The sequence below is a fragment of the Scylla paramamosain genome, unplaced genomic scaffold (genome assembly GCF_035594125.1).
Source record: "Scylla paramamosain isolate STU-SP2022 unplaced genomic scaffold, ASM3559412v1 Contig12, whole genome shotgun sequence".
Taxonomy (NCBI): Eukaryota; Metazoa; Arthropoda; class Malacostraca; order Decapoda; family Portunidae; genus Scylla; species Scylla paramamosain.
Genome location: NW_026973677.1, coordinates 186,525 through 192,500, shown reverse-complemented (window position 1 = coordinate 192,500; position 5,976 = coordinate 186,525).

Here is a 5,976-nt window from a genome sequence, read left to right as displayed (position 1 = left end):
GTCGAGAGAAAGAGTGAGGAATGTACGCCTCCATGTCAGACACTATTACCTCTGTTATGCGTTCAGCATACAGAGACGGGTCTCTGACACGAAAGGAAAATCAGCAAAATACCTCCTCAGGTCCCCCAACTAGCAGATGGAAAACGCTTGAGGCATCTCCGCCTTTGGGGATCCTGAGGAGGGACTGGAGCGATAGGACAAGATACAGATATGAGATTGTGATCGGAGGAGCCCAACGGAGGAGAAAGGGTGACAGCATAAGCAGGATTAAAGGTTACGAAAAAAATCAAGAATGTTGGACGTATTCCCAAGACGGTCAGGAAAACGAGTAGGGTGTTGCACTACTTGTTCTAGGTCGTGGAGGATAGCAAAGTTGAAGGCTAGTTCACCAGGATGGTCAGTGAAATGAGAGGAAAGCCAAAGCTGGTGGTGAACATTGAAGTCTCCAAGAATGGAGATCTCCGCAAAAGGGAAGAGTCAGAATGTGCTCCACTTTGGAAGATAAGTGGTCAAAAAAATTTCTCATAGTCAGAGGAGTTAGGTGAGAAGTATACAGCACAGGTAAATTTAGTTTGAGAGTGACTCTGTAGTTGTAGTCAGATGGTGGAAAGCTCGGAAGATTCAAGAGTGTGGGCACGAGAAAAGGTTAAGTCGTTGCGCACATAAACGCAACATCCAGCTTTGGATCGAAAATGAGGATAGAGAAAGTAGGAGGGGAACAAAATTTGTTACCATCAGTTGCCTCAGACTCCTGTGTTTCAATGATGAAAAGAAGATGTGGTTTAGTAGAGGAGAGGTGATGTACTATATATTGAAAATTAGATGTATGGTCGCGTATGTTGCAGAAGTTAATGAAGAAAATGTTGAGGGGTATGTCAAGACACTTAAGGTTGATACCAGAAGAGCAATCCGACCTCGGGACATTTGTGGTCCCTTCCCCAGATGGAGACTCCGAGGCTGGTGTAGGAGTCGCCATATTACTTTAGAACTTTGAGTGAAGGGTGTGTGTGCATATAGTTTTGTGTGAAGGAAGAAAGTTGTCTTTAGAGAGCAGGCTGTGACCGCCCCCGTGTTGTGAGACACAAAGGGAAACGTTCAGTGAGGTCACAGCTGGGTTATTGATAAGATCACAGAGCTTCAGACATCACTGGGAGTAATTATCGTTTCGGCAGGTGTCTACTGCCTCCTCCTGTAGTGTTACGTAGGCAGCAGATTGCCTCGGTATAGAATACTACCAACATAATCTAGGATATGTTTTTGTTTCCTATGTAATTCCAAGATTTGTTTTTTTTTTTTTTTTTTTTTGTAATATATATTACTGTATTTATTGGTTGAACTTCGACCATTTGACCATTAGATGACGGCACGACATTAATTGTTTCGTCACCTGAGTAGCTCTAGACGCTATTACCGAACGGAAATTAAAGTGCAAACACTAAAATATTTGAAATATTTGTTTACTAAGAGGTATGTTTCGAAACTTGTACCTGACAATTTCATAACGCTCAGAGAAATTATTCTAGTTTGAGGAATAAATTGAATAATTTTCAGTGTTTTGGAGGGTGAGAATAAGTCATTGTACAGCTGCCTGTGTGAAGTGAGTGAGTGTGTGTGGGATTATAGTTTGTCCGAAGATGATGTGAGATGTGTTTGTACCTGCCACGTGTATCAAGGCAAATTATTTTATTTATTTTCTCATAGGGATTTTATAAGTCACATATTGTTGCTGCTTGTTTCACACATTCTGCTTTTTGACTAATTCTCCTGCAATCACTTACAACGTTTGACTCACCTCCTACTGGTCTCTTAAGTGGTCTTGTATTCTGGGAAAAAAAGTATCAACTTTTTATTCTTTTTCTGTGTATCCATGATATATATATATATATATATATATATATATATATATATATATATATATATATATATATATATATATATATATATATATATATATATATATATATATATATATATATATATATATATTTATAATTAAGTGTGTATGGTTAGTGTGTGTCTGCTAGTCGTGTTCATTTTGCTTAAGGGAAATATTTATTAATAAAGGGATGGAAGGATCACAGGTCATATACTGAAACTCAGTTTAAATTGATGACGTGTTTAGTCTTGCATTATTAATATTTTGCACATTGAAATTTAGGTGAGGGCAATGATGGAGTACCTTCCTCGTTTACTTCTATGGTTGATCGTTTTGATCCTGAAGAGGGAAAGGATTATGTTGTTCCTTACATAGTGAGGGTCGGTGCTTAGTTTTGTATTAATTACTGGTGATATTTTGTACGTAGAAATGTAGAAGTGAAGGATTAGATGTGGTGCCCTCCTCGTGTACTTCTATCTTCTACAGGGTAACCTTTTGATCCTGGAGAGGGAAAGGTCATAGTATTGTTCCTTATATAAAGTGCGGGTCGCGTTACGCCTGTCTGAGGGATGATGATGTTTTGTAGCAGCCTGGAGGGAAGGGGGGGGGGGAGGGCAGCATTATTTCTCCTTTGTTTCATACTCGACGGTGAATGAAGCTTGTGGTGCACTCTTGTAAGTGGAAATACGTTGTTTGTCGCTGCAAAAATAATAATGCATAGTTTATTCAGTGTGTTAGGGGAGGGTAAATAGGTTACTCGAGTCGGAATGAAGTGATGTTTGTTGGCTTATCAGACACGTGTATTCAGGATGTCAAAGATGAAGGGAATGTATGTTGCCTTTTCCACGTTAGTTAGACCAAAGTAGATTTGATTTCCTGTTATCAGTTTGTATTTTCTCTTAGAGGAAGTAATTGCTGACGACGAGGTGAGGCAAAAACTGTGAGTGAGTTTCTGAGGTCGAATGAAGAAAAGTTAAGTTGCAAAATTTATATCTTGTCCAAGGTGATTTTCTTTTTTGTTTAGTATAAGTAAAAATATTTTATCAAATAAGATATCATTGAATGAGACGAGTGGATTCCAGCGTTCCAGTGAAGAAAAGACAACATTATTTCCTCTTATCCATTATATAAGTATGTAGGTTTTGCTCACGTGCAAATAACAATAATGTCAGGAAGGCAGTGTTTATTGACCAAAGGCATGGGTGGATCCCGGGGGTCAGGAGTGCGGAGAAGTAATCTGTTGCTTTTTTCACAGTCTGGGGTGATGAAGGCTTTCGCTCTCTCGTTTATGTGAAAATAATCGGTCAGGTGAGGTGGTGTGGCTTTGGCAATAACACGGGTGAAGGAAACTTAATTGTTGTTTTCATCCACTTCATATGAAATTGTTTTTTCTTCTTGTTTAAGGTTTTTTGTTCAGTGGCGTGAGTGTGTTGTACAGTTCAGAAGTGGAGAAAATGTCTTTTAAGCATTTTCTGGGAATTTTTTTTTTTTTTTTCTTATGCATATCAAAATAATAAGGCGAGGTAGTGTGTCTTGGTCAACAAACGTGGAAAAGTGCAGGGTGGTATCATCAGCATAGGAGTGGATAGGACAAGAAGTTTGGTTTAGAAGATCATTAATGAATAATAAGAAGAGAGTGGGTGACAGGACAGAACCCTGAGGAACACCACTGTTAATAGATTTAGGAGAAGAACAGTGACCGTCTACCACAGCAGCAATAGAACGGTCAGAAACGAAACTTGAGATGAAGTTACAGAGAGAAGGATAGAAACCGTAGGAGGGTAGTTTGGAAATCAAAGCTTTGTGCCAGACTCTATCAAAGGCTTTTGATATGTCCAAGGCAACAGCAAAAGTTTCACCAAAGTCTCTAAAAGAGGATGACCAAGACTCAGTAAGGAAAGCCAGAAGATCACCAGTAGAGCGGCCTTGACGGAACCCATACTGGCGATCAGATAGAAGGTTGTGAAGTGATAGATGTTTAAGAATCTTCCTGTTGAGGATAGATTCAAAAACTTTAGATAAGCAGGAAATTAAAGCAATAGAACGGTAGTTTGAGGGATTAGAGCGGTCACCCTTTTTAGGAACAGGTTGAATGTAGGCAAACTTCCAGCAAGAAGGAAAGGTAGATGTTGACAGACAGAGCTGAAAGAGTTTGACTAGGCAAGGTGCAAGCACGGAGGCACAGTTTCGGAGAACAATAGGAGGGACCCCATCAGGTCCATAAGCCTTCCGAGGGTTTAGACCAGCGAGGGCATGGAAAACATCATTACGAAGAATTTTAATACGTGGCATGAAGTAGTCAGAGGGTGGAGGAGAGGGAGGAACAAGCCCAGAATCGTCCAAGGTAGAGTTTTTAGCAAAGGTTTGAGCAAAGAGTTCAGCTTTAGAAATAGACGTGATAGCAGTGGTGCCATCTGGTTGAAGTAGAGGAGGGAAAGAAGAAGAAGCAAAGTTATTGGAGATATTTTTGGCTAGATGCCAGAAATCACGAGGGGAGTTAGATCTTGAAAGGTTTTGACATTTTCTGTTAATGAAGGAGTTTTTGGCTAGTTGGAGAACAGACTTGGCATGGTTCCGGGCAGAAATATAAAGTGCATGAGATTCTGGTGATGGAAGGCTTAACTACCTTTTGTGGGCCACCTCTCTATCATGTATAGCACGAGAACAAGCTGTGTTAAACCAAGGTTTAGAAGGTTTAGGACGAGAAAAAGAGTGAGGAATGTACGCCTCCATGCCAGACACTATCACCTCTGTTATGCGCTCAGCACACAAAGACGGGTCTCTGACACGGAAGCAGTAGTCATTCCAAGGAAAATCAGCAAAATACCTCCTCAGGTCCCCCCAACTAGCAGAGGCAAAACGCCAGAGGCACCTTCGCTTAGGGGGATCCTGAGGAGGGATTGGAGTGATAGGACAAGATAAAGATATGAGATTGTGATCGGAGGAGCCCAACGGAGAAGAAAGGGTGACAGCATAAGCAGAAGGATTAGAGGTCAGGAAAAGGTCAAGAATGTTGGGCGTATCTCCAAGACGGTCAGGAATATGAGTAGGGTGTTGCACCAATTGTTCTAGGTCATGGAGGATAGCAAAGTTGTAGGCTAGTTCACCAGGATGGTCAGTGAAGGGAGAGGAAAGCCAAAGCTGGTGGTGAACATTGAAGTCTCCAAGAATGGAGATATCTGCAAAAGGGAAGAGGGTCAGAATGTGCTCCACTTTGAAAGTTAAGTAGTCAAAGAATTTCTTATAGTCAGAGGAGTTAGGAGAGAGGTATACAGCACAGATAAATTTAGTATGAGAATGACTCTGTAGTCGTAGCCAGATGGTGGAAAACTCGGAAGATTCAAGAGCGTGGGCACGAGAGCAGGTTAAGTCATTGCGCACATAAACGCAGCATCCAGCTTTGGATCGAAAATGAGGATAGAGAAAGTAGGAGGGAACAGAAAAGGGGCTACTGTCAGTTGCCTCAGACACCTGAGTTTCAGTGAGGAAAAGAAGATGAGGTTTAGAAGAGGAGAGGTGGTGTTCTACAGATTGAAAATTAGATCTTAGACCGCGAATGTTGCAGAAGTTAATGAAGAAAAAGTTGAGGGGGGTGTCAAGACACTTAGGGTCATCGACGGAAAGGCAGTCCGACCTGGGGACATTTATGGTCCCCTCCCCAGATGGGGACTCCGAGGCTGGTGTAGGAGTCGCCATGATTTTAAAATTTTTGAGTGAAGGGTGTGTGTGTTATTAGGTGCTTGTAGTTTTGTGTGGAGGAAGAGAGTTGTCTTTAGAGGGCAGGCTGTGACTACCTCCTTGTGTTGTGAGACACAAAGGGAAACGTTCAGTGAGGTAACAGCTGGGTTTAATGATAAGTTCACAGCACCCCCTGAACAGTGCTTTAGACCTCACTGGGAGTAATTATCGTTTTGGCAGGTGTCTACTGCCAAATGATTTGTGCTGTGCCTTCTGTGCTGTGAAGTACTGTGTTAATCTCTGAACTGAGAAGCATACTCATTCATACTTATGTGCTGCATCTCTGCTGCATTTCAGAGGCTCTAGTTGAAGTTGTAAGAGTTTCTAAGTGACAGATTAACAATGTTTCCACCTTACTAACA